Source organism: Papio anubis, chromosome 12, assembly GCF_008728515.1.
Source record: "Papio anubis isolate 15944 chromosome 12, Panubis1.0, whole genome shotgun sequence".
In the NCBI taxonomy this organism is placed as follows: Eukaryota; Metazoa; Chordata; class Mammalia; order Primates; family Cercopithecidae; genus Papio; species Papio anubis.
The window spans coordinates 1868116-1892459 of record NC_044987.1 but is presented as its reverse complement, the minus strand read 5'-3'; the positions used below and the strand labels follow the sequence as shown (position 1 = coordinate 1892459).

The following is a 24344-nucleotide window of genomic DNA, read 5'->3' as shown; positions in this document are numbered from 1 at the left end:
ATGGTACCTGGAACTAGATTGGCCAAGGTCACCCTTCCCTGGAGTCTACAGGAAGGGCTCACTACTGTACCTGGCAGGCTCTGATTTCCTTAACATGAAGTAGCACAATGGCTTGCTTATCCATCTCTGCCTCTTTGGGCTGGGTTTTCTGCTGTGGTGGTGATTAATGTAATTGGAGGGCCTACTCAGATCACTTCAAACTCCTGTACTTCTGCCCTGAAATGAAAGAAATGAGACTAGATCCACTGAGTCTTTATACAGAAAACAAGCTTTTAATCTGTGGTGCTCCATGACTTTTGGAAGAAACTCATCCACTTGTCTACCTCCATGCTTGTGTGGAGTGGCTACTTTTAAAAAATTGTTTTAATATGTTTTCCTATTTTATGATTAGACTCAGTTCTGTGTCACGGGTCTTGGAAATTATCTCACAATAAGGTAAAAGCACAATGTAATCTTTAATTTACTAATTTAATTAAATGAATAAAATACGATTTTTACCTTTATAATGCGACTTTTAACATTCACGTTTTAAACTGTTTTTGTATCCCTTTTTTCTAGCACTATGTTTATTGAGGAATAACATTCATAAAGTGAAGTGCATATAAAGGGCACTGATCTTAAGACTGCAGCTCAGCGATTTGTCTACACATCTACCCTTGGTTGACAACATCCAGATCAAAATACAGAACATTCCCATCCTGCTGCCAGTTTTTCTCACGTCCATTTCTAGGTATTGACCCTCAAGCTTCCCTGTGCCCCCTGAGCACCTGTACTGACTTCTGTCATGATTAATTTGTTTTGTCCTGTTCTTAAGCTTCATAAAATTGGAATAATACAGTGTGTGCACTTTACTATCTGGGAAACATTCCTTTTTAAAAGTAAAAATGAGTGTATCAAAAGCAGGGGTCTTTGATTTTTTTTAAGCCAGTTTATCACACTTTATGATATCTCCAATAATCCAATAATTTTTTCTAGTAGGTTTAACTGAAATGTTTCATCTTTCTTAAATTCTTAAGAACCTCGACATTCTTTGTTATGATTCCCCAATCACCACCAATCTTACCAGAGGACATTTAAATTACAAAGGCTATTGAGGTGTCTATTTCACATTCTTTTTCTCAACTTACACTTGCCAACATGAAGCACCAGGGTTGAAAAAAAATATTGTGACTTTTGTCACTATAGCCACCTTATGAAATAGGAAAGCTGGGATTAGGAAGCATGACAATGACATCTTGGACTGACTGTTGTCTTATCTGTGGACACCTGTGTATGACTCAATTAATTATGCTTGGAAAATTCAGGCTGAAGTACGCCTAGGAGCTAACTGTGGATAATGGTAAAACACAATAGACAGAAACACGAAACATGAGATGTGGCAAGATTCAGTACATTCACTGGCACCTTAGCAGACCATCAAACCCAGAAACAGGCAACATTTGAGAGTATAAGTAGACAGATGATGAGTCAGGCCTTTAGCCTTGAACCTGGATTTAATCACAAGGCTTGGGTCCTTGAAAAGAGACTAGCAAGAGAAAGGCAGGGCCTCAGCTTCAGGGAAATTAATTTACTAGGCAGGCTACCAGGACAGAGACCAACAAGGGAAAGGCATGTTCTAAGACGGTGGCTCTCAGAGAGGGGTCCTTGGACAAGTAGCATCTGTATCACCGGGAAATATGTGAGAAATTCACATTTGCAGACATCCACCCAGACCTACTGAGTTGGAAACTCTGGGTTGAGGCCCAGCAGGCTGTTTTAACAACCCCTCCAGTGACCCCGACCCAGGCTGAAGTCTGGGAACTACTGGTCTCAGAGGTTAGAATGAGAGGGCTAAGTGGAATCTGTTCTCAGGAATTAGGAACCAACGTTAGAGCTGAGCTAGAATCACAGAAAGCACTGCTGAGTGCCAGGGCGATTGGCTGCAGCTCCCAAAGCCTCTCTGGTGTCAGGGCTGGCCCTGGGGATGCAGAAATTCTGGAACAGAACCATGGGAATCAGGTAGAGCCTGATGATACACGTGCCCCTTTCCAGTGGATCTCAGCAAGTACCGTGATGTGTTGAATTGCTTGCTTCAGTCGCCTCACCTTGGAATTACAAGCTTTTTAAAGATAGAGGCCATGCTGTTCATCTCCACCCACAGTGCCTAAAAAACGCCTGAACCAGGACAGGAGCTCCAAAAACATTTGTAGAAAGAATGAGACAGGAAGTGAGTGAATGAAAGAATGGATAAATAAAAGACAAGTTAAAAGCAGAGCATGTGTATTGTGTGGGTCCACATATATAAAATGTCTAGCATAAGCAAATTCATTGAGACAGAAAGTATTTGGAGCTTGCCAGGGGCTAGATGGAAGCGGGAAATGGGGAGTGGCCGCTAATGGGTTTGGGGTTTCTATTAGTGGGGATGAAAATATTCTAGAATTAGATAGTGGTGATGATTGCACAACCTTATGAATATACTAAAACCCACTGAATTGTACATTTTTAAAGGGTGGATTTTATGATATGTGAATTATATCTCAATAAAAATAATTACATTTCTTAAAAAGTAGAATGTGTGAATATCAAGCAAGGCATTTTGGAAGAAACATTTCATATGCCAAAAGCTACGCTGCAAAGACCTGGGAGTCTACCGCAGTGACACTTCACAGGACAAAACTACAAATACAAAAGGAGACTCATGCAAAGAGACTGCATCCGACCTCCTCATGCAGCTTCACTATTCCAGTAGAGCAGAGGCAACCTGGCCCAAGGAGTGTAGTAAGCAGCACCGGCTGCACTACTGTGTCTAGGCAAATCCCTCCCTAAGAGGTTATCCTAATAGCAGCACAGGAAAGCACACGAGACCACAGACAGCATCAGGAGAAGTGAGTTCGAGGCCCTCTCCCTTCCTCAGGCTCCTCATCTGTAAAGTGGAGAGAACATTCACTCTAAACACTAAAACTAAAAGTTGTTGTGGTTTGTGGGAGAGGGCAAAAGAGCATGTGAAAAGGTGCGTCAGTTAAAAAGGCACTGGGTGCTCTGGGTCCTGTCTTGGATCTCAGTCCCCCTGGAGAAGGACGGGGTCTCTCTGGGCCCAGCCCACTGCCTCCGAAGCCAGGGTGCACACATGGCCCCAGGACAGCCGCGGCCCATGGGAGAGAGCCGCAGCCAGCTCTCCCAGCGCTTTACGAGCCCTTCTTGTTATTACCTCCTATTTCTTTTTATGCTACTGCCAAAATACCACCATTAATCTTTCGCACTCCCTGAAGGCAAAACACGGGTAATTGGATTTATCTGGTTTTAGAATTTGTTAGGTTCCGTTACAAAATAAATAAATAACTGACCTCGAAAGAGAGGGGCGTCTTCCGGGCCCGTGCTGTCATGTCACGGCCTGGCCGGCGGGAGCCCGCCTGGCGTCGCCTGAGCTCATTAATCTCAGCTATCTCCTCCCCACACCTTGTCCCTCCTGTCTTCCAGCCAGTCCCTTCCTGCACTCAGCTTGATTTAAGAAGTTTTCCTTGCCTCACCCCCTCGGCTCAGCGCTTCCCACTGCGTCTGAGTCTCCCTGCGGTCTTCTGCTCCCCGCCACACGCTGGCCTTGCTTCGTCACTTTTTTCTTTTTCCATCTCCTTCTACCACGGCTGTTTTCTTTCCTGACTGTACTGTGTGAAGTTGTTGAAAACTTCCTTTCGACAGCCTGGAACCCTCATGTTTCTTGCCTTGTTTCCCTTGGCTTTTTTTTGTTAAAGACGTGGATTGCTGCAGACATCATGGGTGATCATGGAAAACCAGTTTGCCTCTGTGTTTGGCTTTTGATCACGGTAGGACCGCAAGGCAGTGAATGCAATAGACATGCATTCTTTGGTTTGTCCCTTTATTGCACATGTGTTAAATCCAGTAGAACCACCCACGGTGGGCCCTTTCAGGCCACGCTCATCCTTCTCTGAGAATTCTGACCACCTCCACCTCCACGGCCCCCAGCCATAGCACAATGTGTAGGGACCACATTTGTGGCATCAGCAATTTCTCACTAATAACTTGCTGACGGATCCTTCATCCCAGTATCAGTGGGAGGGAGGGAATGCCAGAAACCCTCTTTCCAGGACCGTGACTCCTCCAGCTACAGCCTGTACATAAATGTGATCCTAGCCAATGATCCCACAGGGAACTCTGCTGGGAGAGAAATTCTGGAGAATATTTCTTTTAAGGCACCCACAAACCCTTAATGACTACATTTGGACTTTGTTATATGAGAAGGTGATGTCTGGAGCTGCTGCAGTCATCTTGTAGCCATAAAAGGTGCTGATGTCAGCACTTCAGTCGATGGAGACCATTCCTGGAACTGCCTCCCTCTAGCACCTTACTGAGACCCTCTACTGAGTCAGACTATACATTTTACCCTTTTTTTTTTTTTTTTTGAGATGGAGTCTCGCTGTGTCACCCAGGCTGGAGTGCAGTGGCGTGATCTCAGCTCACTGCAACTCCACCTCCCAGATTCAAGCGATTCTCCTGCCTTAGCCTCCTGAGTAGCTGGGATTACAGGCAGCTGCCACCATGTCCAGCGAACTTTTGCATTTTTAGTAGAGACGGGGTTTCACCATCTTGGCCAGGCTGGTCTTGAACTCCTGACTTCATGATCCACCTGCCTCGGCCTCCCAAAGTGCTGGGATTACAGGCATGAGTCACCATGCTCAGCCAATTTTACCATTTTTTACATATCTTTAATGTTATATTTTATTACTTGGTGTTAAGAGCATCCTATCTGAGGCATGACTTTTGCCCCTAAACATGGCTCGATTGGACCAGGAGTGGACCCTTGACCCAAGATGAGACAATCTGATTTTGTCTCCCAGAAATTTGGAACTGAGACAGAGAAATACTGGACAATCTGTGGAGACTCGCTTCAACTGAGAACTATGAAGCCAAAAGAGGTCAGATGGCCATCTTCCACTCTGTGCAAGCAGAAAAAGCTACAGGAGCAAAAGCAGCACATGTGTGAGAAAACAGAGGAACGAGACCAGGAGACCATGTGGAAAGAGGAAGGCGGCAGAGTGGCTGCCTCTGTTCTGAGCAGTGTCTAGCTCCTGCTTGCCTTCCTTTCAGAAACCAAAATTCTTCACTCCTCTGCATTCCATGGTCCTCATAACACAGCCTACCTCTTTATTTAAATAGTTTGAGTGGGGTTTTTTTGTACATTTTAATAAAAAGAGTAAAGCAAAAAATTGTACTCACAACTTGAGGTACAGAGGTGAATTAAATATCTTCCCTCCCAAGAACGAAGTCCTGTGAAGGGATGACACAGTGGGAGATGCCTCATGCAGTGACTTAAGTCTGTAATCGCAGCACTAGCACTTTGGGAGGCTAAGGTGGGAGGATCTCTTGAGCCCAGTTTGAGACCAGCCTGGCAATGCAGGGAGACCCCATCTCTACAGGATTTTTTCAAAAAAATTAGCTAGGTGTGGTGGTGCATGCCAGCTACTCCAAAGGCTGAGGTGGGATGGTCGCTTGAGCCTGGGATGTGAAGGCTGCAGTGAGCCACGATTGCACTATTCACTCCGGCCTGGGCAACAGACAGAGACCCTGTCTCAAAAAACTATAATAATAATAATATGGCCAGATAACTTGCAAGAGTATGTTACAGTTAACAGTATATATGTTCTGTGGGTATGAGAAGAGAACTAGTTCCTTCCCCCTGCATGCTCTGGTAAACAGAAAACACTAAAAGGCTCAGACACGTTATTTTTTCCAAAAAATAGTGCACCAAACTAGTTTTGCTTGCATGTGAATCAGACTCAATGATTTGTACCTAAGCATTCCTGATTCTGTATATCTGGGGCTGGGTACAGGAATCTGTATTCTAAAACATCTTCCTGAATTACTAAGATGCCCAGCCAGGCTTGGAAGGCCTATAAACCATTGAGATAAAGGTGACAGGAAAATCAGAAAATACTAAACTGGAAGTAGCATTTGAGAGAGATCTGAAAGATGAGTAAGACCTGTCATATGTAGAAAGAGGTTGGGAAAAAACTTTTCAGGAAGAAAGAGCAAATTGCAGATTACCACACAAAGAAAAGTTGTTTATGTTCACTATTATTTCAATTTTTGTTATGGTCACAAATATAAACATGTCTGATTGTACCTACTTACACAACTGGGAAGAAGATAGGGCTAACGATAGGTTCAATCTACCTGCCTCTGTCAAACAGACATTATTAACATGCCCTGCAAAGTATCACAGAACTTACTTGGATATAATTAAATGGAATTTTCTTTTGAGACAGAGTTTCATTCTTGTTGCCCAGGCTAGAGTGCAATGGCACAATATTGGCTCACCACAATCTCCGCCTCCCAGGTTCAAGCAATTCTCCTGCCTCAGCCTCCCGAAGAGCTAGGATTACAGGCTTGTGCCACCATGCCCAGTTAATTTTGTATTTTTAGTAGAGAGGGGGTTTCTCCATGTTGGTCAGGCTGGTCTTGAACTCCTGACCTCAGGTAATCCACCTGCCTCAGCCTCCCAAAGTGCTGAGATTACAGGCGTGAGCCACCGTGCCCGGACCCTAATTAAATCGAAATTTTATTCCTGCCCTCAAGAAACTAACATCAACTGAGGGGAAAAAAAAAAAAGTATATTTGTGTGTGTATATGAGGAGGGACAGAGAGAAAAGAGGAAGTGACCATGAACAAATAATTTGATTACTAAAGAGTCAGCTACACCTGTAAATGCTTGGGAGATGGAGGATGAAGTGGGGTACAGCATTATCGGAACTGGCTTAAGTTAATCATCTCCTCCTCCTCCTCTTCTTTTTCTTGAAATGGGGTCTAGGGCTCTGTTCTTGCTCGGACTGGACTCAAATTCCTGGGCTCAAATGATCCTCCCTGCCTCAGCCTTCTAAATTGTTGGGAATACAGGTATACACCACTGCACCAGGCTTGAAGAACTTTTAACATTTCTTGCAAAGCAAGTCTATCGAAGACAAATCTGATCAATTTTTGTTTGTCTGAGAAAGTCTTTATCTACTTTGATGATTTTTTTCTTGCAATGCTTTAAATATTTCACCCTGCTGTTTTCTTGCTTGCCTGGTTTCTAAAGAAAAATTCAGTATAATTCTTATCCTTGCTTCTCTATAAACAAGGTGTTTTTCCCTGCTAGTATCTTCCAAATAATTCTCTTTGCATTTGAAATTTTTCAGTTTGAAAATCGTATGCTTAAGTATAGGCTTTTATGTTTGTGTGTTCGTTTGTTTGCCATTATCCTGCTTAGTGTTCTCTGAGTGTTCCTGGATCTGTGGTTTGGTGTCTGGCATTAATCTTGGGATATTCTCAATCATTATTTCTACACATATCTCCTCTGCTTCTTTCTCTCTTTTGTTTCTGATATTCTCATTACACATACGTTGCATCCCACAGTTATTATCCCACAGTTCTTAGATTTTCTGTTCTGTTTTCTTAAGTCTTTCCCTTTGCTTTTCAGTTTCAAAGGTTTCCACTGGCATATTTTCCAGCCCACTGTTTCTCTCCTCAGCTGTGTCCAGTCCACCAAAGAGCCCATCAAATGAGCCCATTCTTCATTTCTGTAACAATATTTTCTTTCTAGCATTCCTTTTGATTCTTTCTCAGAACTTCCATCTCTCTGCTTACATTACTCATCACTTCTTGCATCTTGTCCATTTTCTCCATTATTCATTTAGCATATCAAGCATAGTAATTTCAAACCTCCAGTGTGACAGCTCAAACATCCTTGTCGTATCTGAGTCTTGCTCTGATATTTTCTCTGTCTCTTCAAACTTTGTTTTTTGGCTTTTAGCTAGTGTGGGGTAAAGCAGGGTATTTCCCATCCTGTAGTGCGATAGGTTCTAGTCAAAAAAAAATAAATGTAATTAGGCTGTGAGAAAATAGTTTCTTTCAAGAATAAGCTTTTGTTAAGAGGAACAGAATCCTCTGGGAATGTTTCCAAATGGTTACCCGGCTCTCTACCTATGCCTTTTCACCCTGAGAACCTAGCAGGGTTTCTGGAGGGAAAACCCACGAAAGTGTGGGGACTCCACAAGGACTTATTCAAAAGGTTTACATTTCAAGTTAGTCTACATCTAGTTTTCAGCAATCAGTCCATAGTCTTTTTAAAGTTCCTAGAAGAATCTGACTCCAGGGGTAGTTTCTGCCCAAAATAAACAGTGAATCTCTGTATTTACCTGTCTCCCAGTTTTTAAGGTAGTGGCCTGTCCTACGACTTCAATTCTCTGACGGATCTGAGAAGAATTGTTTATTTTCAGTGTGTTGAGAGTTTTTCTTGTTGTGAGGATGGAGAGCCAGCCCCCAAGCTCCTTACGTGTCAGATCTGAAGGCAGAAGTATCTGTCCGTGACTCCATGGTATTCCCTACCACTCATTCTCTTGCTTACTCTGGCCCAGCCTCTCCTTTCTGTTCTTAGAGCACAGTGAGCACACATTTGCCATAAGCCCGACTCCCTTGCCATCGCTTTCCCTGGAACGCTTCCACTAGGTGTTTGCATAGCTCACTTTGGCACTTTCATCAGCTTTCTGCTCAAATGTTACCACCATCAGACACATGGTTCCTGACCACCATGGCAAGAATATAGAGACCCTTGTCCCTCTCAACTCATTTACCCTACTCTGTTATTCTTCAGAGCACTCATCACTGTGTAACATGATAGTGTGTTCAGATGCATTTACCTTGTTTATTACCTGTCTTTCCACCCTAGATTGTAACTCTAAAGATGTCAGAGGCATGGTCTGTATTGAACTCTGTGATGACGACCTCAGAGTCCAGACACCAAAAGCAGCTTGGATCTCAGGCAAGGGGAGGCTGTGGTATGCATCAGGACGGCATATCTGCAGCTTCCTGGGGCAAGAGATTACTTGCAGAGAAAAACAAAAGAACACTTAAGGCCTCTGAGAAGAAATTGTGGTGAGACTCTTTGAGAAATTGAGACATATAAAAATAGCCATGTATACAGAGGAATGGAAAAAAAGGATGCACACAAGACCAGGAAAGGCCTAAGAACTTAAGCCTTCACATCTTGCTGATTAGTGAAGGTCTTCCCTTGCATGGAGGCAGTTTACAAAGACTTAAAGAGGTAATTGTTTTTTCAAATGTCAAATTTTCAACAAAAGGTCACTAGGCATACAAAGAAACAGTAAAATATGTCCCATTCAAAGGAAAAAAAAATAAATCTCCACAAGATGTTCCTGAAGAAACATAGACTTTAAACTTACCTGAAAAGACTTTATAAAAACTGCCTTACATATGCTCAAAGAGCTAAAGAAAAACTTAACAAAGAATAAAAAGTAATCATGCAAACAATATATGGATAAAATTAGACTCTGAACAACGGGATGAAATAATAGAAAAAGAAGAAGAAAACAAGCAAACACAAATTCTGGAGCTGAAAAATACATCAGACTTGAACAAGCAGAAAAAACAATCAGTGAACTTGAAGACGGATCATTTGAAATTATTCAGTCTGAAGATTAAAGAAAGAAGAAATGGGAATAAAGCCTAAGGGACTTAAGAAACACCACAAAGTAGACCAATATATGCATTATGAGAGTTCCAGGAAAAGAAACAGAGAAAAGGGAAGAGAGTTTATTTGAATATGTAACTACTGGAAATGTTCCAAAGTTGAAGAAAGAAATGGACATATACATATAAGAAGCTCAATGAACTGTAAGTAGGATAAACCCAAAGTTACCCACACTGAAATATATTATAATAAAATGTCAAAGACCAAAGAGAAATTGAGAATCTTGAAAGCAGCAAGAAACTAATTCATCATTTACAAGAGATTCTCAACAAGATCATCACTGAATTTCTCAGCAGAAACCTTGCCTCCCAGAAGGCAGTGGATTTTATACTTAATGTGCTAAAAGGAAAAATCAAAATCAAACAAACAAATCTGTCACCCAATAAATCCATATCCAGCAAAGCTGTCCTTCAAAAATGAGAAAGAAATTAAGACATCCCCATATAAACAAAAGCTGAGGGAATTCATTACCACTAGACCTGCACTTCAAGAAATAAGAAAGAGAGTCCTTCAAGTTGAAACAAAAGAAAGTTGGAAAGTAATTCCAATTTGTATGAAAATATAAAGGTCTCTGGTAAATATAATATATGGACATATGCCAAAAAAACCTGTATTATTGTCATTTTAGTTTATAACTCCAATTTTATTCTTTCATAGGACTTAAAAGATAAAACTATACATAATAATAAATCCATGTTCATGGGTACACAATGTATAAACCAATAATTTGTGATATCAGTAACATATAGTGGGATCCAAGCTGTCAAGGAGTAGAGTTTTTGTATGTAACTTACGTTATCAATTTAAAATAGTCTTTTCTAACCTCAGGATATTGTATATAAGCCCTATGTGCAAAACATGGGGATATATCATAAAGAAAATACCTATAGAACATACACAAAATAGAACGAGAATAAATCAAAATGCATCCCTACCAATAAATAAAAAATAAACGAAACACAAAGGAAGACAGTAAAGGAGGAAATGAGGAACAAAAAAACTTACAAAGTGTATAGAAAAAACATGTAACAAAACAGCATAGTAAGTCAGTGATTACTTTAACATCAATTATTTTAAATGTAAATGGATTAAACGCCACAATCTAAAAACACAGATGGGCAGAATGGATTAAAAAACAGCATCCAACTATATGCTGTACCCAAGACACCCAGTTAAGATTTAAATGCACACATAGTTCAAAAGTGAAAGGTTGAAAAAGCATTTGCTCTACAAATAGTAAACAAAAGAGACCAGAGGTGGCTATGGGATATCACACAAAATAGACTTTAAGTCAAAACTCTCACAAAAAACACATGATGTTATGTAATAATAAAGAGGTCAATTTACCAACAAGATACAAAAAATATAAACATATATACCAAATAGCAGAGCATCTGAATATATAAAACTAACGCTGACAGAACTGAACAGAGAAATTGCTCTACAAGACCAGTAGGAGACATTAGCACTCCACTTTCAATAACAGATATAGCAAACAGACATAAGATCAATAAGGAAATAAAGAACTTGAACAACACTACAGACCAATTAGACATAACAGAAGTGTACAGAACACTCCACCCAGCAAAGGCAGAAAACACATTTTTCTCAAGTGGACATAAAACATTCTTCAGGATAGATCATGTTAAGGCAAAATATAAGTATTAGTAAATTTAAAAAGACAGAAATCATATCAAGTATCTATTCTAATTAGAATGAAATAAAACTGGAAAACAACAGCATAAGGAAAACTGGAAATCCACAAATATGTGTAAATTAACACACTCTCAATCAATGAATAAAAAAAAAAAAAATTTTTATAACAATCTTGTGACAAATGAAAATGAAGACACAACATACCAAAAGTTATAGGATGCAATACAAGCAGTATTAGGATAGAAATTCATAGCACTAAATACTTACAACAAAAAAGAAAAAAAAAAAAAAAAACACCCAACAATCTAATTTTAAGCCTTAAGGAACTAAAAAAAAAAGAAAAACAAACTAAACACAAAACTAGCAGAAGAAGGAAACTAACAAAAATTATAGGAAAGATAAACAAAATAGAGAATGGGAAAAATAGAAAAAAATCAGTGAAATCATGAGTTTTTTCCTTAAAATGATAACAAAATGGGCAAAACTTTAGTTAGATTGACTAAGAAAAAAATAAAATTCAAATAACTAAAATCAAAAATTAAAAGGGCATGGTATAACTCAATTTATAGAAATAAAATGGATTATAAAACAGTACTGTGAACAAGTACGTGCCAACAAATCAATTAACCTAGATAAAATGGCCAAATTTCTAGAAAGACAGAGTCTGTCAAGACTGAATCGCAAAGAAATTGAAAATCTGAACCTCCCAGAAAAGAAAAGCCCATGACCAGATAGCATCACTGGTGAATTTTATCAAACATTTATAGGAGAATTAACAGTTTTCCTATGACTCTCCCAAAAAATTCAAGAGGAGAGAACACTTCCAAACTCACTCTATAAGGCAACATTATTTTGATAACAAAATCAGACAAAGACATTATCAAAACAACAACAACAAAAAAAAAAAACCCAATACTAGTCCAATGTCCCTTGTAAATATTAATGTAAAAATCTTTCACAAAATGTCAGCAAAATGAATTCAAAGCATATTAAAAGAATTGTACTCATAACCAAGTGAGCTTTATTTTTGCAATGCAAGGATGTTTCAACATAAGGAAGTCAATCAATGAATATACCACATTAACCAGCTGAAGGAAAAAACAAAACAACACATGACCATCTCAACTGATACAGAAAATGCATTTGACAAAATTTAACACCATTTAATATAAAAAATACTCAATAAATCCAGGAATAGGAAGAAATTATGTAACCTTAATAAAGGTCATATGTAAAAATCCCACTGCTAAAACATACTCAACATACTAAATGAGAAAAGACGGAAAGTTTTTCTTCTAAGATTAGAACCACGGCAGGACTGTCTGCTTCTATCACTTCTACTCAATATAGCACTGGGCATTCTACCTGAAGCAATAAAGAAAAAGATAGGCTGGGTGCAGTGGCTCACACCTATAATCCCAGTACTACGGGATCCCAAAGCAGGCAGATAGCTTGAGCCCAGGAGTTTGAGACCAGTCTGTAGAACATGGTAAAACCCTGTCTCTACAAAAAATACAAAAATTAGCCTGATGTGGTGGCCTGCACCTGTGGTTCCAGTTACTTGAGAGGATGAGGTGGGAGAATCATATGAACCTGAAAGGTTGAGGCTACAGTGAGCCATGATTGTGTCACTACACTCCAGCCTGTGTGACAGAGTGAGACAGTGTGGCACCCTGTCTCAAAAAATAAAAATAAAGATGATAAAAGCATCAAAAAAGGAAAGGAAGAGGTAAATCTATCTCTGTTCACAGGTGGTATAATCTTATGTGTAGAAAACTCTGAAGATTCCATAAACATGCACAAAAATTAGAACTAATAAACAAATTACATTATAGAATACAAAATCAGCACAAAAATCCATTGCATTTCTATAAACTGACAATAAACAATCTGAAAACATAAAGAAAATAAATTTATTTCCAATAGCACCAAGAAGAATAAAATACTTAGGAATAAACTTAACTAAGAAGGTGGAAGAGTCGTATGTACACTGAAACTCAAAACATTGTTGAAATAAATTAAAGAGCACAAAAATAAGTGAAAAGACATGCTGCGTTTATGAATTGGTAGACTTAATATAATTAATTCAATCCAAAGCAATCGACCCATTCCATTGCAGAAATAGAAAAGTCAATCCTAAAATTTATATGAAATTTCAAGAGACTGGAAATAGCCAAAACAATCTTGAAAACTATAAACAAAGTTAGTGGTCTCGATCTTCCTGGCTTCCAAAATATACCACAAAGCTACTGTAATCAAAATGGTGTGGTCCTGGCATAACGACAGACATACAGACCAACGGAATGAAAGAGAGAGCCCAGAAATAAACCCTTGAATGCATGCTCAAATTACTTTTAACAAGGATACCAAGACCATTCAGTGGGGAGAGTACAGTCTTTTCAACAAATGGTATTGAAAAAACTGGATATTGATATACAAAAGAATGAAGTCGGACTCATATTACACCATATTAAAAAACAAAAACCCTCAAAATGGATCACAGGCTTAAACATAAGAGCTAAAACTATAAAAAAAAATTTAAGATAGGAAAAAAGCTTCATGAGATCAGATTTGTCAGTGCCTTCTAGACTAAATCTGGTATACCAAATACCAAATCTTCTATAACAAATCTGGTACCAAATTTTGGTACCAGATCTGATACCAAAAGCACAGACAACAAAAGGAAAAAACAAGAAAAGACAAATTGAACTACAGTAAAATGTTAAACTTTTCTTCATCAAAAGACGCTATCAAAAGAGTAATAAGGCAATCCACAGAATGGGAGGAAATATTTGTGAGTCATATATCTGATAAGGGTCAACATCCAGAATATATAAAACTCCAACAGTTGAAAAACAAAGAAACAATCCAGTTTAAAGATGGGCAATCAACTTGAATAGACATTTCTCCAAAGAAGAATATGCAAATGGTCAATAAGCATATCAACATCACTAATCAATAGGGAAATGCAAGTCAAAATCACAGTGAGATGCCACTTCTCAGCCATTAAAGTCACTATTCATGAAAATAATAGAAACAGAAAATAAGTGTTGGCAAGAAGGTGGAGAAGTTGGAACTCTTCTGTATTGCTGGTGAGAATATAAAATGACTCTACCACTATGAAAACTGTGTGGCGTTTCCTCAAAAAAATTAAACATACAATTACCATGTGATCCCGCAATTCCACTTCTGGGCATATACCAAAAGAATTGAAAGCTGGGATTCAAACAGATATTTGTACACCTAAGTTCATAGCAGCATTATTCACACGAGTGAATGCAATCCAAGTGTCCATCAAAGGATGAATGAATAAACAAACGTGGCCTATACATGCAACAGAACACAGCCTTAAGAAAGAAAGAAATTCTGGCCCATGCTACAGCATGGATGAACCTTAAAGACCGTATGTATAAATAACTTAAGTAAGCTAGTTACAAAAGGACAAATACTATAAAATACCACTTATCTGAGGTACCTAGTGCCGTCAAAACATAGAGACAAAAAGAAAAGTAGTAGAATAGAATAGTAATAGAATAGTAGTATCCAGAAGCTGGCAGGAGGGAAGAATGGGGAGTTATTGTTTAATGGATTCTGAGTTTCAGTTTAGGAAGAAGAAATAAGTTCTGGAGAGGGATGGTGGTGACGGTGGCACAGCAATGTGAACATACTTAATGCCACCGAACTGTATATTTAAAATTGGTTTACATGATACATTCTATGGATTTTTACCACAATAAAAACGGGGGCATGGAGGAGCTTTTTGGGGTACAAAAATGTTCTATACCTAGTGAAGTGGTGGTTCCAAATATACTTGTCCAATACACTGATGTGAACGCTAGTAGGGTGCATTTTACTTTTAAGCAGATTTTCTTTCTCCTTCTCTTTTTATCTGTCTCTCTTCCTCCATCCCCCTTTCCCGTTTTGTGGGCTCTATGTCCTGCAAACATAGTCACATATTCACCATACGTGAATGCTCAGAGAGAAGATTCTAGAATTAATTTAGCTTTGTAATTTCCACACTGCCTAGAATAGTGCTGGTGGGTACACAACAAATGCTGCATGGATTAATCGTGAATTCAGTTTCATATGTGTGTGTGTATATATATATACACACACACATATATATACACACACACACACATATATATGCTGCATGGATAAATATATATATATATATAACTTAATAGCAACTGTTTATTGTGCTCTTGCTGCAATGTAAGACTTTAATCTGACTTTACACACTTGACATCATTTACTGCCTCCCATCAGCCCAGTGAAGTGGGTATCTAGTCCTTACTTTTTTTTTTAAATCAGGAAATTGAGGCTTAGAAAAATTGAGTCACTTGTCCAACCACATACAGCCATTAAGTACCAGAGTTGGGATTTGAAATGAGCCTTTTGACTGTAAAGTCAGTGTTCTTAACCTCTTGATAGAGGTTATACTTTATCTTACATTTCACTAAGCACCCATTGACTCGCCCATCATAAAGCAGAGCATATAATCAAGAACATTCTATAACTGTTTCCACTGCACAGGTACAGCATGAGGCATGTTGCTGATACATATTCAGGGACCTCATCGTGAGAGCTTGTGACAGAAGCAGCTGCATTTTAGGACCCAGGAAGATGGGTCCATGAATTCCTTCATCCTGAGATGCCCTCTGGAGTGTTTAGAGATGACTCACATTGGCTTTTCCAATCCCTGAAATTTGCAGGTATTCTTCCAGAATGTGCCAGGCTCTATTATGTGACCTTGGTGAAGGGAGAAAGCAGGTATTCCTCCCTGTCAAATGGTCAGAATCTCCTGCCTGTGGCTTCAATGATATTGTGCAGTTATCAAATACTCCAATTATAGCAAGCAGACAGAGGAAGGACAAGTGAAATACCAACTATTTAGGGAAATATTAGTATCTCAACTAGGATTCAAATGCCAGACTCTATGGTTGTAATTTCAGTGACTTTTGAATTATTCAACATGAGTGAGAATATCTTCATTAGAAAAGGGAGATGTGTGTGTGTGTGTGAGAGAGAGAGAGAGAGAGAGAAGAAACAGAGAGAGAGAGAGAGAGAGAGAGAGATAAGAGATAAAGGAGAAGCATTAATCTTTTCAGAAAACTCAGAGCACCTACTAAGCATTAGGTGTTCTGTTAGACGCTGAGAACACAAGATAGAGAGAAGATATTAATGCATTTAACAAAGGGCATGGGAGAAGCCATAAAAATGACAATTGGAAGAGGACTATCTTTAGAGATGGCATACAAAAGCACAGGGTGGTAAAAATTTGAGTTCTGTAATTCCTCCCTCTTACACAGGGTGCCTTACAGACAATATCTCAGTGTGAGCACAGCCTCTCTAATAAACCCCTGACTTACTCCATTCCCTGGGTGTACACATGGTGACTCCTTTTTTTCTCCATCACAGGAGGTTCCAAACAATGACCAGGAAGCATCAGTGGGTAGTCAAGGTGGCCCGATAACTGGGACACAGGGCGTGTGTCTGAAAATAAACTGTTTAATTGCACATGAGCAGGGTAGACAGGAGCCAGTGTCACTTGGCCTAGACCTCTCCTGCTGCCTGGATGTGAAGTGGTCTCCAAAAAGATCCTTTGGGTGAACAGGCAGACGGTAAGCACTGGAAACAATACAACAAACTCCAAAACTTCAGAAAGCATTCAGAAATATCTTTGAGAAATGTTTCCATATTATCTTCTTCTAATTACACTTACTTTTCTTCAACATTGGCATTCACAATAAATAGAAAATTACCGTATTCATTTTTCTCTCTTTTGCGTAATTACTTCTACAACAATGTTGTTTTCTGTTATTCTTCATTGCTGGTATATAGCATTTTGGGTAATTGTGAGTTGAATTGTCTTCTGTGGACTAGCCAGAAAACTTAACAACCACTGATAACATTCTTTATTCTGATTATGCAGTGGAAACTTGGTTAATTGAGATGCCATAAATCTTCAGATCCACTGAAAATGTTTAATATTCAAAACCAATTTCTAAAAATTTTATTGATCAGCACTTTTTTTTTTTTTTTTGAGACGGAGTCTCGCTCTGTTGCCCAGGCTGGAGTGCAGTGGCCGGATCTCAGCTCACTGCAAGCTCCGCCTCCCAGGTTCACGCCATTCTCCTGCCTCAGCCTCCCGAGTAGCTGGGACTACAGGCGCCTGCCACCACGCCCGGCTAGTTTTTTGTATTTTTAGTAGAGACGGGGTTTCACCGTATTAGCCAGGATGGTCTCAATCTCCTGACCTCGTGATCTGCCCGTCTCAGCCTCCCAAAGTGCTGGGATTACAGGCGTGAGCCACCGCGCCCGGCCTTGATCAGCACTTTCTTGGGAAGCCAGGTCAAGACCTTCAGCATCGCTTTGATTTAAGTACTATGTATCTCCAGGGACCAGCAAGTCAAAGCGAGTCACATGGTTTTCTCTGGGGTATGAATCCGTGGCAAGGCCTATGCTCTCTGTGTTCATGGTCTTAAATTAAAACGTGAATATAAGGATGAGAGGGAGGATATTGGAGTGACATATTTTAGGGTTTAAACAAATTACTTCTCCTCCTTCTATACTTTGGTATCCCTCATCTTCACAGGTCTCATTGTTGGGTTCTTACCAAGAAGTGACCAGCTCACGCTGTCTTAGTTTGCAGGCCCTTTGAGGTTCCACATGTGCTATGGGAGGTCAAGTAACAGGATAGTACAACATTTAGGGCAGGTTCAAAGCCATGAGCACCAGTGATCCCCCGTTGAATGTGTTGGACCCTGTCATGTTGCTCAGTGTTTGCAGCGTGCACCATTTCCAGCCTCAGAAGGTGGTACTAGATGGGCTTCACTTGAGTGCGGGTGAGGGGAGGGAAGCTCCACAAAGCAAGGAGATTCTAAAGCTGGGACAGCAGACAGTTGCAGCCTTCAACTGAAATGCACATTTCCTGACCTTCGGGAACAGAAAGGATGTGTTTGGTTTATTTCCGCTTGTGGCACTTGGAAGTTTTCTCTGTCCTCTATATCTGGGGAGGACTATACATGTATATACTATGAAACTATGAAATTGAAAAGAAGCATAAAGGTTTTCTAGGAGCAGATGCAGACTCTGACACATGATAACCACATGACCAAAGGTAAAGTGGTTTAACTGTTCTAAACCTGGACCCCTAGGCTGTTAATAGGGATTGTAATGGTCTGAAAATTACATGAAGTGTTAGGTAATTAATGTGGCATCTGACACATAGCAAACCATGTACAACAGGAGCTTTTGTTTGTGTCAATAGCATCAGCATGTCCCCACCCCACAACCTTCCCTCACCCCTGGGCTCTTGCAGGTTTTGTTAAAGGCTCTGCAGTGTTATCTTGTAGTGGAGCAAGGTGCAGACAGTTCTCTTCTCTCAACTTCTCTACCAGGAAAGCTATACACAGATCTAGGCTAGGCAGTGCTGAGCAGCCTGGATATCACAGCTTCAATGCTCACTTCTTAAACGAAAATACACCAGGGTATAAAAAGCATCAAGCAGGCAGTGTCATTTATTGGGAGACAACAGGGGCCTGAGAATGGACCAAGATGAAAAGAGTGCACCCCTCCCCCAGACCCATTTCATGCAAACTTGAGCTCCAATTACACCTAACAGGAGCAAGAGCGGCTTCATTCAAGGCAAACAATAAACAAACAAACCTGAAATAATTTGGTGCTGTCTTGTATATGTTAGAAAAAAGAAAGAAAGAAAATGAAGAAAAGTTAGCCCTTGGTTTCTAACTTACTAGGCAATGCAAATTTCTGCCGGCCCTAAAGATGTCTTGGACTGTAATTCCCTCTTCTCATCTCATGACTGAAGACAGCTTCCCGTTAATAATAAGTAATTTTAAAAGTCCTCCCCTGGGAAGGTCAAATGAGACCTGCTCGACTCTTTCTCTCCACTGCGTCTTGCTGCCGGATCCCATCAGATCTGTAAAAACTGCCGCCAGACCGGCTCCCCAGCGCCCCCAGAGCGAGCCACCTAGTGAGCACAGCGAGTGGGCCGAGGGCAGAGTCCTTTTTTAGAAACCAGAAGGAAAGGAAATGAGAAAGACAGAGCTACACCGAGTCCGAGGGCCAAATTTACTTAAAAAGGTTAAACAATTACCCAAAGGGCTTAGATAAGAGCTGCTGAGTTTTCCAGAAAGGTTCAGAAAGCCATGGAACATATATTTCTAATGCTTTAAAACATCTTCTCCCATGGCCTGCTTCAGAGAGGAAGCGGCGTCGCATCTTTGGTATCTAATATTATTATTATTATGCGGTGTGTGTGTGGAGTGTGTTTGTGGGTGTGTGTGTGGTGTGGTGTTTTGTGTGTGTTTGTGTGGTGTGTGTATGTGTGTGTATGCCTGGAGTGTGTGTGGTGTGGTGTGGTGTATGTGTGTGTGTTTGTGTGGTGTGTGTATGTGTGGAGTGTGTGGTGTGTGTGGTGTGTGGTGTGTGTGTGTGTGTTTGTGTGGTTTGTTTGTATGTGTGGTGTGTGTGTGTAGTTATTATTATTATTGGTGTGTGTGAATTGTGTTTGTGTGTTGTATGTGTGTGTTTGTGTGGTTTGTATGTATGTGCGGAGGTGTGTGTAGTGTGTGTGTGGTGTGTGGTGTGTGTGTGTGGAGAGTGTGTGTGGTGTGTGTTTGTGTGGTGTATGTGTGTGGTGTGTGTGGAGTGTGTGTGTGGTGTGTGTTTGTGTGGTGTGTGTGTGGGTGTATGTGTGGTATTGTGGTATGTGTGTGTGTGTGGAATGTATGTGTGGGGGTGTGTGAGGGTGTGTGTGTGGTGTATGGTGTGTGTGTGGGGGTGTGTGGTGTGTGTGTGATGTGTGTGTGTGTGGTGTGTGTGTGTGGTGTGTGTGTGGTGGGTGTGGGGTGTGTGTGTGTGTGTAGTGTGTGTGTGGGGTATATGTGTGTGTGTTTGTGTGGTGTGTGTGTGCTGGGGAGGCAGACTCATTCCCACCAATCAGGGATGTCAGAGAGTGTCACGGAGTCAATACAGCCTTGCTCTCCCAGGCCTGCTGGATCCTGCAACCATGACCCAACCCAGGACATGCCAACCTCCTTGCTGTCTCACTGTATTGTGTATCTCCTTGGGCCCACAAGGCCCTGTCTCTGCAGACAGGTACACTTTCCAAGTGTGTTCCTCTACTGGTGCTAAAAAGCAGTAGTACTACTGCTCTTCACTCTGCCACCCTGCTTGTTGTCTTGCCCTCAGGGATAGTGAAGACTTTGCATAGTTTGGATCAGACTGCCATCACTGGTAGATTCAACCGTCCCCTCTGGCAAGTGATTTGAGTGGAATCCAAAAGTCCCTCAGGCCTCCAAGACCTCTAACCAACTGCTGTGCCTGAATATCCCAGGATCATATTTTGAAGATAATAAAATTGTTTAGATATAAGAGTTTCATTGCTGTAGAGGCAATAATACACTAGAAGTGGTTGTTTCCCATTAAGATGGATTAAAGCATTAAACCAATAGTTATTTGTTTTAATCTTTAGTATCCACCACAGTATCTGTCGTCAATAATACATAAGGCACAGCTCCTAAGCTCCAGGAGCCCCCAGACTAACCATAATCACACATGAAAAAATAGGTCCTAGTGTGTATCTGTGCAGCAAGGGTTACTGGAACTCTGACGAGGGCAATTCTTGACCACTCGCAGAAAGAATTCTGGGTGGAACTGTGAAAAGACTAATATACTTTAAAGCTGTGTGTAAGTGTGGGGATAGAGGAAGAACAAGATGGAGCGTACAAAACTGAAAAACATTTGAGAGTATTGTCAGTTGTTATTGAGGAGTTCAACTTAGTACCAGTAATAACTTGCACATATATGTTGCTTTCTGGCTCACGGAACAACCCATATACTTCCTTTCATCTGATAATGCAGACCAGTTTTGATAGATACTGTTCCTGTATGTACACAATTCAACTGAAATGTTCAAGGCCGTGGAGTTAGTGAGAGGTAGAGTAAGAATCCACCCCAGGTGCCTAGGCCCCCAAACACTGAGCTTTCTAGGGCATTGACATTGGCCATGAGGTGCAGGCACACATGGGGAAGATGCTTCCTTGGAAAGCAGGGACACTGGATAAGCCTTGCTCAGAGGCTCTAGGGCCAGAAAGGGCTTTAGAGCAGTGTTCTCGATTCTGGCTCCACATCAGAAATACTGGAAAAGATGTTTTCAATGGCCACGTCCATCCCCAAACCCAGGAATTTTGACATCATCAATCCGGGATGGAATTCCTAGCATCATCAATTCCTGGCAATGGAATTTCTAAAAAGCATCCCAGATAACTCCAACCAGGTTCGTGCCACCACTTGAGAGGTCCTTTATGGACCTGTCCCTGCTTGAGTCTCTCTTAATGTCTTTATCTTCCCAGACTAGGAGTAAAGTCTTTGAATGTACCCAGGCCTTATTCAGCCTGCGCAACTGAACACTGAAATGGAAAAATCATGCGTTTGTTTTGAATAGTCTAATGGCGACTCAAAATCTTCTCATTTACATAAAAAAGAACTGAAGGTAGGTGCAAAGTACGGAAACACACCCAAGCAAACCACAGAACTTTATCTTTGGAAACTCTACTGCCCAGGTTGCTTTGGCAAAATCCCACTGCTCAGATTATTCCTTGGCAGTAGTTAAACCTCAAATACTTGATTTTGAATGGATTAGTTCAGAACTCCAAATGAAAATGCAGGGACATTTTAGAAAAGAGCCATTAAGCATAATCCCAGATCAGCAAGCCTGGATCAGCAAAACTGATTATCCTGCTGTTGAAATAAAAAACACAAAACACCGAAACAAAAGCAAACCAGAAAGAAAACCCTGTATGTTGGTCGGAACTTTTCCCATTGAGTGGAACAGTTACAGCAACAACCTTGCCTCCACCTCACCACAGCCCCTCAAAATGTTCATGTACACAGATGATGTGGACCCACAGAGGAACTCAAGCAAACTTGGAGGAGATTGAGGCCTGTGAAGAAAGCAAAACTGGCCATCATTCACTCTGCTGAGATGGCTTAATAGACACCAGCTGACCACACTGAGCATCCTGGGCTCCTTTACTGATGTGGGCATTGATTCAGACACATGACTTCTTGATTCTTGTCATATCTAATCTAATAGAGAGCACAGAACATTTTCAACCCAACAGCAGATAATTGTAATGAAGTGATTCTGGCCAAGAGGGCCCATTTGTAATAATGAATTCAAATCAGATTCATGGAAGCTATAATTCAACCATAGTGAATAGCACCTTCATTTTCCATATCATCTCCTCTTCCAAGAGGGCAAAATAACTCAATATTCAAATAATTATTTTTACTTTTCAAGTAGCCCTATGAAGTAGTTATGAGGAAGATAATATTGCCTCACTTATAGAAAATGAGTTTCATCCACGTTCAAAACTTCAGTGTCATCTTTGGCACAGCACTTCCTAATGTCCCTCAGAGCAATCAAAGACCTGTCACAACAAAACTGATATCCCAAAGGAGGGAAATCATTCTTCTCTAAGCTGTGCAGTTTTTTCTCTGGGAAATTTAAAGGCAGACCCAGGTTTCTTGACTCCTTTGCTTTTCCTACTAGGTCTCTCTCCTCTTCATGGGACTTCATTCAAGATTTAAAACAGATTCAAGATACTTTGACCCAGGACAACCACATTAAAAGTGTTTTCCGTGTGATGGGCATGGGTATCATTCAGTGTTTTTTGGTGCATTCTAAACATGCAATGCGCTTGGAACACTCAGTTCCCAAGTAATGAATCCCTAATGAATGTCTTTAAGGAGACAAAAGAGTAAGAAACCATACTTAAGAATTACAACTTACACAGCAAAAAACACCACCAAATAAAACATGGTATATTTACCTAGGGTTAAAGCCATGGGCTTCCAGACTCTCCCTCGGAGTACTGACAAATCAGTTATTTGTTAAGATGGGCACACAGCACACAACTCTTAACCAATAGAGCAAAAGAGTAAAAACAAAAGGAGAGAGATGGGGACATACAGAAATTTGCAGACGATGTTTATGTTCTTTTAAGAAACACTGTGGTAGCAGTGAAATCAAAACCTTAAAAAATCAAGGAATAAGAAGACTTAAGTGATAAAGACAAAAAAGAAAGAAAATAATGAGTAACAGATGAACGTATATATTATGGGAGCATCTGATAAAAACGAAGGAAGAAAATAATAAAAGAGAAGATGACATGAGCTAAGAGAATGAGGATTTAAAGAGATTAAAATGTAGATAACGTGCTGAATTTCTCTATTCTGGGGTAAATGTATAGAAGAGACGCAAAATCAACATGAGACATGTGCTTACTTAAACAAAAATTACACCATGCAACCAGGTAACAGATAACAGTTATGCTAGAACATGTAAGTTATTCTTTTTCTCTGCAAAGAACAAAAAGCAACTATTCAGCTTTTCTTTTTTTATTCCCATCCCCATTCCCAAGCCCAGCTGCTCAACATTAGAACTGAGATCATGAAAACAGGCCAACAGCTAATAAAAAATTGGTAGATCGAAGCTGGCCCTCTGCTGGTGGAATCGTCTTCTTGCATCTCAGAAAGCAGAAAGCTCAAGTTTTCAAGCTTTCTGGTTTAATTTTGGGGGAAAGGAAGAGGACAGAGGATTTTGGAAAATTCAGGGCTCAGATCCTATTCAGTGCTAGACCTCTTAGCCCCCAGTGGCACATTAGATGGTAAAGAGGTGTGTGGCAGCATCAACATCCCTGAACACTAGTAATATTTACTGACATTTCCTTGGTTAACATGTATTATAACCTGTGTGCTATTCATATCTTTAAGCCAACTAGTCTACTGCAAATGCTTATTGGGAAATGTTCCCAGATTCCCCATGGAATCTTCTTTGAAGCAATGAAGTAGGGATACTACATTCTAGTCTGGGGCAGGCTGAGCGGTACCCACATGGCCAGGAGGACTTTTCCCTCACATCTACCAGGAAGGGCCTCTCAATTCTCCTTTTTTCTCCATTTGCTTTGGGCTTCTGAGAAACAGCACACAGGGTTCTGGGACCTGTTCTCTAACTTAAAAAAAGATCCAGCTAAGTATCACCCAAAGTGGCAGAAGGCAACCTTCACCCTTGCGCTTAGGGAAAGAATTCCGGTGTCCCAGAGACCTGTCTTTCTTCCTCCAGGGAGAGGCTTGTCTA

At 40.4% G+C, this 24344-nt stretch overlaps 1 protein-coding gene and 1 long non-coding RNA gene across 9 annotated transcripts in view; one reads left to right on the top strand and one right to left on the bottom strand.

The window, feature by feature from the left end:
* The window catches only part of OPCML (opioid binding protein/cell adhesion molecule like), a 1159098-nt gene that overhangs the window by 520406 nt on the left and 614348 nt on the right, over positions 1–24344 (bottom strand). The window lies entirely within an intron of this gene.
* Positions 30–835, top strand: LOC108582190. Its single transcript, XR_001895404.3, has 2 exons — positions 30–435; positions 559–835. It is a non-coding gene; the product is annotated as an uncharacterized LOC108582190 (long non-coding RNA).